Here is a 14,211-nt window from a genome sequence, read left to right as displayed (position 1 = left end):
ATTTGTCCCTTGTTGCTGCCAAGCAAGTCCTGAGGACAAGCTTGTATGTCTGCTCGGACAGGGCATCATGCAGAGCGCTGGTAATTCCCAGCCAGAACGCAGGGCTTCCTGGCCAGCAGGCTGATCAAAATGTGTATCGCTTCTGTATTGACAGCTGGCTGGCTGGCAGGTCAAAGAACATATGTATGTTCTCTGGAGAGTCACTGTGACGGAGAGAAGAAGACTTCACTGAGAGGTTCAAATTAACAATTTATTTGGACTTCACTCACAGGTCTGATACGCCACTATTGCAAGTTCTTATGGATGTACTATTGCAATTTAAGGGGAAAAGAACAAAACAATTCACAGAATACGCTATTACCACCTAACAAGTGATCCCGAAAAGTAACAACACAAACCACCAGCGCGCTAGATATGAATACCTTAAACGAGTGCACAAATCACGATCTTGGAGCATGCTAGACATCATATGTACGTTATTAAATCACTTACCCTCTCTCTCTCAGGTAAGGCCACTCAATCCCGGGAAGTTACCTTGCACAGCGTCCTGGACAAGGGGGGACAGAATCTCCTACAAGCCACTGTATCTTTGGGAGATTCCCCCAATTTTCTCCCCAAAACTTTGGACTTAAATATCCTTTTTCGGGACTGTGCTTGAATGGATTACACTATCTGGAGTGGTTATCTCGGGTGGTTTGATGGCCCCTCAGATAGCAATGTTTATTTTGTGATGCCTGGTCTCACACTCACTGAATAGTGGTGGGACTTGACTCAGGGCATTTTGTTTGTTAAAGGCACCGTTCGGGTTTCAGTTCTGGTTTCAGTTCTTATTGTGAGGCAGTGTTGAGACCACCCCAGGCTGAGACATTTCCACATCTTCCCCCAAGTTACCTCTGGATAGATAGGGATCAATAAGCGTCTGCTGGGGCGAGATGGAGCTGAGTTGAGTGACAGCTCCCTGCATCTCACCTTTTGTGTTCTGAAACCGGTTTAGCCAGGTGCTCCCGTTCAGTCACTAATTACCCACTCTTCTCAACCAGCAGCCAACAGTGGTCAATAAGGAACAGGGATATTTATCACACCACAGCGAGTAAGTGGAAGAGTCAGGGGCTAGAGGTGGGAACTGGGGAAGACCCATAGGGTAGGCTAGGGTATTGTGGTATGAATGAGAAATGGCAGGGGAAACGATAGCAATTTTGCTGGAAGACATTACAAGAGGGATCGGATCAACTGTGAGGAGGACTTTCATTGACAGATCTAGAGGCGTGATGGTGAAGGCTGCTTAGGAGATGTCAGCGTTGAAAGTATAGTGGTGGCAACAGGCCACATGGAGGGAACAAGAAGTACGGAGGTGGAAAAACACTGAGGGGCAAAGAGTACCCTGAGGGGGAACACGGGGTACTGAGGGTATTTCCGTGGGCAGAAGGAGGATGGGAAGAAGGTGCACTATGGTACTGTCCTTTGCATCCATTTTCATTTGAAACCCAAACCCCTCTTTGCTTAAGTTATGATTTAATCAGTAAAACATAAACACTGGTCTCAATTAAAAGTTATCCACATTGCTGGTCCCAGTGACGTTCTTCACACTAACTATAAATAATGTTTCCAAACTAGTAAGCCCTTTCAAAAGAGAAGCTGTTTGTTTATGCCCGCAGCATTGGCGGCTTTTGCAAAGCAAGGGGAAAAATGCCTAATTAATTATGTTTGTTACCTATCCCCTGGAAAAGGAAATTAATATGAATAGAGAAGTTGTGCTTACCTTGAATGATCACTTTCTGTGTTAGCTCAGCAAGACAGACTTGTTTGTGCTTCACCAGATCAATCTTCAGTTCGTAAAATGAGTTCACGCATGTATCTCAGTAACTGTTATTCTTTGCCCTGTAGCCATGCGGGCTAAGCCAGGACCTCACATTAGACTCCAGGTACAAGGGTAGACTCAATCCTCCATGGGGCAGGGGGTGGGGAAAGGTGGTCCAGCCTAAAACCAACCTGCAAAACACGTTTCTCACAAATAAGGAAGGAGTTCACCAAAAGTTGCATTCAAAGTTAACCATGTAAGGAACGTATCACCGACAATCCAGAAAAGAAGCCTTTAAAATGAAAAAAAAAAAAAAAGCTTTCTTTCTGCTTTTGTCTAATAACAAATTAATACACAAATGACACCAGATAATTAATGATGGGGGATTAAACTGAAATTGCAGTCAAATGTGACCAGAATTTGCAATTTGATGTCAAAAACTATCCTTGATACAGCTGCCAAAAGGCAGCAGCTAATACAGTTACACACTAACAGATAAAATTAGGGCTTGTTATAAGTGATAGGCTGGATAATTTTCATAGCACTTTTCCATCTCCCTTTCTCTCTGACTGTTCTTTTGTTTTAAAGAAAGCTGCTGAACTTTCTATAATGCATATTTGTTTAATCAGTTCCAAAGTAAAATTAATATTCAGGTTATTTTAGGTAACCCAGAATTTTCCCCTAATAATTTCAAGGAAAATTTTGCTGCCATTATATTTACAGAAAAGCAATATGAACTGGTTCATTTAACAATCAGAGACAAGCTAAAGTCCCCTGTGAAGCAGGCACACCTAAATTAGTGCTTTCCTGGGCGGTGTCTCTCCATGATAAAAGTATTCATTAAAGCTGGGACTGAAGAAACTAAAGGAAGACACAGTTTATCACTCAGATAACACAAAGGGAACTCAACGGTTGCAAGCCTACAGAATCTACTTAAAACCTTGCAAAAGACGAATGTGACATCGCATCTAGCTAAAAATGTTTGGATGTTTATTAACAGCCCGTACAGACTTCTCTGATACACATTCAGATTATAAAGACTCAGAGAACAGGAATTGCTGTGAAATAACCAGCCCTTCGTGCTTTCAAGTCAGTGCCAGGCTAATCAACAGTGGTCTGGTTATATTTCTTCAGTGCCCTCTACTGGAAAAAAAAATCAGCATCCTGCCTCACACCCTTCCCATGGGCAGCCTACTAATTCTGTACTGCCATTGTCTCAGGTGTGCAATTGTTTTTACTTAACAATTTAAAGAAAGCTTTTTTGCTTTTCCATCAGTAAAATCATAACCAAGAAATGGCCTCAGTGTCGTGTAAGTTTGTTTAAATTGGAAGTTAAAACTTCTCCATTCTCTCTTTCTTTTTTCTCTTCATTTTCCTTATTTTTTCATTGCAGAGCAAATAATGCACAGTGCTTCACTTCTAGGAGCAGGATATTGTAACAGATTGAGTCTGTAATCATTCTTCTTTTAATTATTAAAACCAAAGCAAAAAATGTACTGGTGCCAAAGAGTTAAGACGGGAGATAATAATAATGAAAAGAAGGGCAAGTAGTTAATAACAGATCATTAAACAGTGTCTCCTGAGAAGATAATTGAGCAATTTGCTTTTCAGTTTTTAAAAAAAATTAGAGGGTAGGCATTTGAAGGTAACTTCAGCTTCTTCTCTAGTCTCAAAGTACAAACAGAATAGAGGAGATTCACTATGAGTTGTCGATCTTCTGTATAAAATTTATTTTTAAAGACTAAAAAAGTATTACAAAGGACATCGTGTACTTTTTTCTGCTCAGTCTGTTTAATGCTTAGATGATCTAGTCATTTTTGCATTCCCTAAATATGTTGGTTTTAGAGCCAGCAAAAGGATGCAGTGAAGGGAAGCCCTGCTTCCAGCCTTCCGTCTCACCCTCCTGGCAGTCTGGTCTGGCAGAACTTGGGTTTTTTTCATTCAAAATTATCTTCTTAGTCACGACTTCAGATTTCAGGTGCTATTGTTCATTCCCTGGCCAGCTTCCTGTCTACAGTACCATTATTGTTAGGTATGAAACAAAGCGGTGCCATGGTGACAGCCAAATTGTAAATTATTAAAGAAAATGAATAACTGGATTGGACACAAAAAATAACTCTAAATGCTATTTGGCACTAGTGGAACTAATATAATTACCTTTGTAATAATTTGAGAGACACTGAAGCTCACTTCTGCTTTGCTTGTTTGGGAAAATAATCTATTATTACTAATGAAACAGTCCAGAAACATTTTGAGAAACATTTTGTATTGAATAACAGCATTTAACAACCATGTAGAGATGGAAAATAATTACAGAACAATCCTGGCTGTCAAAAGCCCAGAGGTACTAATGGCCTGAGAAGATGTGACATGCTGGTTCACTCAGGATCAGTAGACCTGCTACACATTCAAGGTCTCAGTGGATAAAGCCGAAAAAACCTGTCCAAGCCAGCAAACAACAAACCCACCATTCTGCAGCTGACAGTTTCACCACCTGTTTAGCACCCTGCAAGACAAAGATGTAAAATACTAGTGATGAACATTGACATTTCTCCTCTGAAATCTGCCAGTTTTCTGACTCCCCCAAATGTTCCTGAAACAAGCCCAAAAAAAGAGAAAAGATACAAAAACTGAAACTCTATATAGAATTCAGTGAAACCCTTTCTTTTTTCCTGTGGTCCCTTCAGCTCTCAGAGACACCAATGGTCACCAGCTCCTTTCCAATCCCAGCGTGGATTTACCCATGGTCCCAGTAACCTGCATTTCTCGCTGGGTCCCCCCACAGCACTCCCGGGACGGAGTGTGCACAGAGCACCTCCACTCTGCTCTCTTTCCATCTACCTGCCCTCAGTGTCTGTATGCTGTTAGTTTTATTCCCCCAGCTCCTGCCCAGGGCCAGGGGACACCTCAGAACACGTGGGCTCCGCAGCTGGTCTGGCGGGGGTGGGGCACAAGCAGCACTGAACCCCAAATGAGATGATAGCTTCTACCAACTCCCCTCCGTCCATCACTGAGCATTTGTCAGTTCCTAATAACTCAGCTACCAGCTAAAGAAAGTGCCGGGCAAAACACCAGCTCCACCTTCGCTGGGGGAGAGCTTGTGTAAATGGCTGATTTAGAGAGAGAGGCTGAGGACACAAACTCCAAGCAGAGGAGCGTCACCTTGCAGTCCCCAGTGACGATTGCAGGAACACGGGGTTAAAACACAGCCTGTTCTATTTCTCACAGATGAGACGACCTGGCTCTTCTAGTCCTTGCTCTGTCAAAAAACCAACAACAGAAAATGGGGAAAAACTTTTAATCCTCTGTTTTGAATTTCTAAAAAGAAGCTACTGATGGTGGAATGGTGAGTATCTCACAGCGGGACCGGTGTCTTGGAGTGGCAAAGGATAAGCTTGTGAAGGTGTGACCCTGGAGGCTGTGCGTCTGGGGAAAGGGCTACCATCCTCGTAGGGTGCTGGCATAGTGGGACTTGCTGGGGACAGGCTGCTCCCTGGTGAGGCAGCAGGTATACATGGTGGTCATCTGCCAACAGAGCCTCACTGAAATCGAGGGAAAAAATCAAGTCACACATCGGCAATACACATATCCAACCCCAGCAGCATCCTTGCAGGGAAATACCATTTTCTTCCCAGAAAGTGCAACAGAGGAGGCACTGGAAGTGCAAGACCAAAGTCCGCTGAGCGGGAAATGGCTCCACAAGGCAAAAACCTCACCTCTGCTCACCTCCAAGAGCAAACAAGCTCTCGTCCCTGGGGCTTTTCCCACCTTTCTTTTGAGCTTTGAGCATCCATCATTTGTAGGAACCATCGTGCCCTGCAAGTAACAGCTCCTTTCCTGAGCTGAGGCCAGGCAGACTGTTTATAAAGATTTCCCACAACACGAAGAGTCACGTCCAGAGGGAGAGTTATGATCACAGCAGTGTATGAACCGTACAGTGGTGAGGGAAAGGACACCAAAAATAATAGAGAATGAAACAGCTTTTGTTTCCATTTTCCCAGCCTAGACCAAACTCTTTAATATTTCAATGTGATTTTTTTAATGTATGAATAAATACTGCTTTAATAAAAGGAGTAATATGTCTGGAACCATAGATTTTTGTTTGTTTGTTTATACGGCTCCTCTCATGCAATATTTATAAAGCGTTCCCATTCCTTTTCTGATAATTTCACTAGCACATTGAAAGACTGCCTGGCAAGTCATAAAATGCAATTGCTGTTTTCACGGCACTTCCAAAAGAAACTTTTAGCCTCAGATGAATGCCACTCATTGTTTTCTAGCAAATTACAACACACTGGGAGCACATTAGGAAATCAAATGTCAGCGTCCGAAGTATCACTCCTCCATTTAAAGGTCACATCTTGTCTTAATGGGATAACTGGAACATCTGCTGTGATTTCATATCCCTAAAACCTCCCTTCTTTGCTCCTGCAAATATTGCCTTCTGACAGGGCCTTTCCAGTAATATCTCATACAAATGCGCATAGACACAAATGCACATGGTGGTGCTGGGCAAGTAGATGAGACAGCTTCATTGATTCGAAGAAATAAACTGGGTTTTTTCTGTCATTTCATTTTAGGGGGAAAATGGTGTTATAATATAAGGAAGAGGATCTCATCTGTGATAGTTTGGGCACAATATTGTTGTGTTGTGTTGTGTTGTGTGTTATGATGGCTGCAGTATAGGTATAAAGTCTACATGGACATAATCTAAACTCAGATCATCTCACCCAAGCCTTTATATATATTTCAGTATTTTAAAAAATATCACAAAACTAATTAGATGATAGTACAGCTGGACCTTTGCAGAGTATGCAGTTAAAACTGTCATAATTTGGTTTTCTTCTATTTGAAGACGTGGAGTTTCTCCCATTCTGCCCATTTCTGTCCAATCAATACAGTCAATATACTTTTAAATATGATTTACTATTTGGCTATTTACTTACCGCTTGGGGTTTTTTCATTAAGAATTGTGGTAGCATGCCGTTTAGTCTGGCTTTTCAACTGAATTTATGATGATATCATAAAAATATTTCTTATTTGTATATAACATTAAACCCAGGAATTCCTAGGGTCTCACTCCTGTACCGGTAAATCACCAGCAGTTTTATTATGAACGTAGTGGCAATAGAACATAGCTCCAGATAATCTGCGCATCCTGCATAAGAGTTTCTGTCCCACTGTCTCTGCACCTGAGATGTCTAAAGTCACTGTGAAGCGGGCCATAGAATAGGTCTGCAGCAGAGCTTAGATCCAACACCAGGAGATTTTAATTCATGGTAGCACTGTCAATAATATCTAAAATCACGGTAGGAAGAATATATGCTGCTGCACCGGAGTTTTGCTAGCTGCTACGGTGTTGTAGTTTTACATGCCAAAGTCACTACTAGTTTCAGTGGCAAGTTTGGCATATGGTAAATTTCTTCTAAACTTCAAGACTGAGGTTTAAATAAGGAGTAAAGCTAATAAGAAGTTAGTTTTGATTTCAGGAATGGAGTCAGTTGTAGGGCTTATTCAAAGGAATATTTCTTCAGTTTTCAAGAATTCTCATGGTAAATTTTGGCTTCTTTTCAGTATTTCACCTATGGCCTAGGGCAAAGATGTGGATGGTGGCTTTGTTGTTCTCTCTGACAGCTCTAAAAAGAAACACTTTTCGATGGGAAATTACATAGTGACAGCGGAAGCCAGGCCAAGGTACAAGAGGTATTCAAGGGGCTCGACAGGTGGAACAAGAAGTTCAGAGCAACCTTCGTCAAAAACTGGGAGATATCTTCATTATATTTTGTAAACAAAAGATGTTTGCCTCTGTGTTTGTGTACCACACAGAAGGTGCATGCCAATGTTTGATATCAAAGCTCTTGCTGAAGAAAGAATAACCAGTGCAGCCTGGTAGGTGATCAATCCCAAAAACTCCACCAGGCCATCTCTAGACAACTAAGCTCTGACTCTTAGACAGAGACTCAGCTAAGTGCCAAATTGCTCTTCCCCTAACAAATACTTCCCGAACCTGAGGTTTAATTTTTCTTTTCAGATTTAATGCAATTTAGTTGCTGATTACATTTTCCAAACTCGGCAGAACTCTTAGGAAGCCTCTCCTCTCCAAAGTGCATTCACAGCAAACCCAGGGCCCCAGTGCCTTCCTGACCGTACACATCCCTGTGCCCACCTGCAGGAAATAAACGGCCAGCTTGTATCACACCTGAGACACGTTATAGGTGCCCTTTTTCTTTTCTGCGGGTTTCCATTATTAATGAAGACCGAGAATAAACACAGAGCCTTGCAAAGGTCTTGCAGTTTCAGTGCAGAGGAGGAGCTCTGCTTACCTTTTGATAGCTCTTTCTCAAGTGCCTTATCGAATGGAGGGAGTCCAGTGCTGGACCCACTATTACTTACAGAAACTGAAGCTAACATTTTTGAAGGCAGCGGCTAACTTTTTAGAGCCCCGCTTCTCTTCTTGACTTTTTCAAACATAGCTCTAGATTAATTACCAGCCAGGCTAGTCCAGTCCGGCGCCAAGTGGGATGCAGAGCAGAAGCTTATCCATTAGCGCATTGCAGAAACACTTCCAAACTTTTCAGTTTGGTACTGATGCTGTGAGCTGGAAAAATCAATCTCTGAGCTAACATACAGGTGAGCACAGCAAGTAATTTTATTTTTTTTTGTAGTGCTTTTGTAATGAGAGACAGAAGATTCGTAGGAACAAAATAATTCTTAAACTAGACAAGAGATTAAACAAATCAAGCAGATGATGATCTTTCACCTGAGTACATGGGTGACAGGAATAAGTAACCTACTCCTGACCTGGCCGTAGCATGCAAACCACACAGCCTAAGACGGGCTTAATAACTTTTAGCTTACAGCCTTTACATTCAAGTGTTTCTGGGTGAAGACCGGGATCAAACTGAACATCTCTGGCTTTTGTCTTTCAGCTCCTCACTTGGATAAATCACTCTTTTTCTTGTTGTAACAGCAGCCTAAGAATCTACAGTCAGAAAATGACTTAATCATGAAAGACAACACGGAATAGCCCATAAGGTTTGCTTGATTTCAGCAGCCGAGTGCATTGATTCGCGTTCACTCTTTGAACTGGCTGCAATATGAAAGGTAATGGGGGGAGAGAGAGAAACCCTATTGCATCACCTCGAAGGAGCTCCAGCTCCTCGACTCCCCGGGTGGGTGGCGTGACTAACCTGGGAAAGGCAAGGGAGGAGGTGGGGAAGAAGGTTGTTCAGAGGCAGCATCAGTCACACAGACGGGACTGTAACTCAGCCTGGGGAGATAAATGAAGCAGCATGAATGATAAATGCTTCTTTTTTAGGATTCTCTTAAAGATTTGTTTCTTCTTTGTGAGTGATTCATTGTTTTCCTCCTTGATTCTCAGGTTATCTTAATAAGCATTTGAAAAACTTTTATTCAGTAATAAAAGGAAATAAGGCATGAAGACTCATTTCATAAATCATATCTGACATTCAAAATATGCTGAAGTATCAGGGTTTGGTTTTGCAGCAGCTTTCAAAAGAAAGGGTGTCCTGTGGATCATGCAAACTCTGTATCAATGCTCTTGGAGCTCATCTGAACAACACTTCTGAGGGTCTGAGGAGGGAGTGGGTTGGCTTTCACAGACCTTATGGCCACTGTCCACACCTCGTTCCCTTCCTTCTCTTCTGCTGCTTCATGCACATCCTTGCCTTGTGACAGGCAGAGAAAGGGGATTCATTCTTCAGCGTCAGTTATTTGGCCACGAGTCTCGTATCACAGAACACAGAGGGATTAAGCATATTCGATTTATCCTCTGTGCAAATTAAATTCTGAAGAATTTTAATTTAATTACAAAAATAATTTCAGTTATGTAGAATTTAAACTCCCTTTTCATTAAACCTAGGTCAGAGCTACAACATGGCTCCACACAGGCAAATGGAGAGGGAGCTACTCTGACCTATGCATGTTCCAGCCCAGCCTGGCATATCCTCTCCTTTTGCAGGACATACTTTCAAAAATAACTATACAATCAGAGAAAATAGCACAAGTAGACATAGCTTGTGCCAAACGCCACTCTTGTTGCCCAGCTGAGCCTCAGAAGGTCTCCAAGAAAAATAAAGTATGTTGGTAGCTGTTGTTTTCCCAGTCAACCCAGTAACCCCACAACATCGGCAGTAACTTCAGAGATTCACTTGCTTTGATGAAAGTTCCCAAGGCAGAAAGGAAATTTTAAAGGACTAGAAAGACAGTTCTTATTATTCATCTACATGAATATTGTTTGTTAAGAGTGAAATACCTACGCAGAAGCTAGTGTTTGTGCCAAAGGTGATGAGAACATTTCCAGCTGGGAAGGATCTCACACAGCCTCCGCTTGCCCAAAATATTTCATACCAGGTGTTTGGACTCTTCCACTCACAACCTGTGTCCTTCCCCAGCCACTTTGGTACTTTGAGGCATTCCCGCACCAACTTCTCTTCATGATACTACATAACTACATAGTCAGCACTTCTGTCTTCCAAGATTAAGCATATGAACTCAAAAATGCTCAGCGGCAAGACAGGTAAGTGTGGGAATTTGATAAGTGCATATTTTCCCATTAATTCAGTTACCCAGATGGAGTTGCCATGGTCATAACCAAAGTCACGAATTCTTATGGTTACTTTCTGCTCTTTGTTTTATTTTGTTTTGTTTTGTTATTTGGTTAGCAGATATTTAAAAAGGGAAGAAGCTGCTAACTAAATGAGAATTTATAAATGTTGTCGTTCCTATAGAAGGTTACCTACAGAATACAAAGTTTTGCTTTTTTTTCCCCTCAAGAGTCAGAGTTTGATTGGTAATGTGGCAATATTTTTCCATCAAGGCCAAAATAAAAGATTAGCAATAGCATCTCAGTTATATGAAAAGGTCCAAATGCAGTGAACAGTGCAGTCCCAAGAAATTTTAAGGATTACTTTCCACTGTGATAACCCAGTAGTGATGCTAAGCTCAGGGACAACAGGGAGAGCAAAGTCTTGGGGATATAAGCACCAAACTGGCACTGCCTGAGGATGGCAATGCAACAGCAGCAGGCCCATGATCCATCCAGCACCCACACTTGGTCCTCTCAGGGACAACAGAAGGACAAGGAACTGCTGGAGAGGGTACAGCAAAGGGCCACCAAGATGATTAGGGGACTAGAACACCTCTCTTATGAAGAAAGGCTGAGGGATTTGGGTCTCTTCAGTCTGGAAAAAAGACAACTGAGGGGGGAACCTTATCAACACTTATAAATACTTAAAGGGTGGGTGTCAGGAGGATGGGGCCAGGCTCTTTTCAGTGGTGCCCAGTGACAGGACAAGAGGTAACGGGCACAAACTTGAACATAGGAAGTTCCATCTAAACATGAGGAAGAATTTCTTTACTTTGAGGGTGGCAGAGCACTGGAACAGGCTGCCCAGAGAGGTGGTGGAGTCTCCGTCTCTGGAGACATTCAAAACCCACCTGGACACGTTCCTGTGCAACCTGCTCTAAGGTGACCCTGTTCTGGCAGGGGGGTTGGACTGGATGATCTCCAGAGGTCGCTTCCAACCCCTATCATTCTGTGATTCTGTAACAGCAGGGTTAAAAAATGGCAATTCAGCTTCCATGCAGCAAAATACTGCTTATTCATATCATCTCCAGGGAAGTACCCATCCTCTGCACATTAACTGGGGTGCACACAGACCTCTGCATCTCCCATTCCCCCCTCTCTACTATAGGCCAGTCCATCCATTCTGTATAGTTTTAGGTCTTATAACTGAAGTTTTGGACCAGGTAAAATTAATCTGAGTTGGAACTTGTTACTGACATTCTTTCAAAGTGGAGCTATGCATTAAGCAATTAAAATTGTCTTTTAGTTCCACATCCTCAAGAATAAGGCCATACCAAGCCTATAAAAACACATGGCAATCATAATGCTAATTCAACAATGTCTTCATGTTCTTTCGTTCCACAGATGCTTCTGCCACAACGGGTAAAAGTCAGGAAATGTTTCCCTGTCAGTAATAACCCACAGAAAATATAATGTTTCATATTTCTTAAACTATACGGAGTGTACAGCTGTACAAATTTCCTCTGAGATTCCAATTGGCTGTGTTTTTCTCAGACAAGCATGTGGATGCCCCCCATCCTTTTTCAAAACCTCTCTGAAAACATCCAGACCCAGAAAAATCTTCATAAATTTATGTTTTGAGATTAAGTTCCAGCTAAACACCAAGGTGGAACAAACTCTACAAACTCTGTGGAAACTGTCTTATGACTATAAAAAGCTTCCAAAAATCAAATTGATTTATCACATCAAAAACCTGAGCAGCCTTAAAAATGTGCATTGATGCTTAGTTGTGCAGTGACATTTTTTTAAATGTTAGCTGACTTCAGAGTACTATGACCATAGAAGATTAAACACCAAAATTCCCTGTGATGCTGCTTACTCTTTAAAAAGTAGAGGATTGAAATTTATTTATTTTAGAAGAAGAAGAATTGCATGCGTTTTTGTTTTTTAATAAATATCTGAAATGATTACCTACCACAGGCGCTATAAATATTTTTCTTTATGGATTTGTGGTAGAAATTTAAAATGCATCCTGTACTGCAGGAGCCAGAAAAATGACTATGAAGCCATAGATAGGAGTAACTCTTCACCAGCAAAGCCCAGGGTCCACAGTGACTTTGAGAATCCATGGGATTTGATCTCCATTCCGTTAGGTCATACTTGCATCACCTTAATGCTACCGATGAAAGTCAAGGAAAAAACAGTCTTTAATAGTTTGTTAATACAGTGTGGTGGTGAGTTGTAGTCTCTTTCTCCTGTTCTTAATAGATATGCTCTCAGACGTCTGAGATGCAGACCACATCCTGAGAGCGATGTCAGGCTCCTCTCACCACAGGCTCAGGATGAACAGGACTGAGCTCTTAATATCGAGGCATTTTTATTTAAGATCAAAAAACATAACAAGGAATATAGTTAGATGATCTTGTTATTTCTCATGACTTCGCAGGACATAATTAATTGGGACAAAACAACAGAGCAGCAGGGCAGGGCCAGGTTGGAGGAGGGTGCTCAGTGCATTTTGGGGGTAAGGCAGGTACAGGGCAAGAATCTCTTTTCTCTCATCAGCTGAGAAATCTCATCTAGCGTACAGGCTCCTTTTCCTAGCAGGAACCTTTGCCTCTGTCGTGGTTTTGGCCAGATTGGCCAACGGCCGGTGACAGATGCTCCCCCCATCCTCTCATACATGGAAAGGAGGAGGAAAGATAACGAGATTTACGAGTTAGTCCTCATGTCTCCCTCAAGAGCGAGCCTGGTTCTCCAAGGCTCCAGCCCTGGCAAAGTCAGTGGCAGGATGCTGGCTTTCCTTCACCATCACCATTTTACCACTGCTTACAGCCTATTAGCACAGACAGTTGCCTCTTTGCCTATGCTTAAACTAGTCCCACTATTTTTATTTACTGTGTATGTTGGGACTTGCAAACAACTGAGTGGTAATGGATGGCCAGAGAATAAAAGAGAAAATAACAATACCATATTGTTAGCATGAATAAGAGGGAAAAATAGTTAAGCGTGGTTTTTTCTGTGTTTATAAAAAGAAAATCCAGCCCCAAAGGCATGCACCTGTGTGTGAGTATAAGCCAAGTTTGGCAAGTAGTCAGTTTTCTAATCAAGAATTAATTTCTCTGAAGTAATTACAGAGAACTAAAAAGGAGCACTGACATGCAGGCTGCCAGGTAGCACAGAGACTACAGAGAGAGCCTCAGACCTGAACCAGCCTGGTTTCAGCAACACGGAGCTCTGCGGGAGTTGGTTCACCTTCCCAAGAAGAAGGTGGCCATGGTGACAAGTGCCCTGCCACCATCTACCTGCTTCAAGTATTTAGGTCCCTTGGGGCAAGCTATGCAGGCTAGCTCCACACCAGGCTGCAGGCTGCCGCAGCGGCACACATGGGGACCACCCATAGTAAACCAGCAGTGGGCATTTGCCTCTCTATCAACATCAGCGGCCCAACAGCCAAAGCACTCAAGTTGCGGGAAATTTAGCTTCCACCCTCTGCTCCACCTAGCTCATAGCAAATATTGGGGTACAGCTCTGCCGCTTCCCAGAGAAGGTCTTACCATGCAGTGGGCTTCTCTCCCCGCCATCTGTACCACTTTCTATAGAGCGATGTATAAAGTGCATGTAAGCACTAGTATGAGCAGGCATGGGGACCCCTGTATAGTCTCAGCCCAGACCTCACAACCAAGTTACAAGTTTTGGTCTGACCTCTGCCTAGCCATAATAAAAGTGGCATGTTGTTTCTCCATCCTAGCAGTGAGTAACGTGAAGGAAACTTGCACCGGACCAGAGCAGAAGGTCAATAATGACACAGGCTGTTCCTCATCTCTGTGGTATATGTTTTTATCTACCCCTTTTTCTCCTTATT

This window comes from Larus michahellis, chromosome 3 (assembly GCF_964199755.1).
Source record: "Larus michahellis chromosome 3, bLarMic1.1, whole genome shotgun sequence".
In the NCBI taxonomy this organism is placed as follows: Eukaryota; Metazoa; Chordata; class Aves; order Charadriiformes; family Laridae; genus Larus; species Larus michahellis.
Note: the sequence above shows the minus strand (reverse complement) of the source record.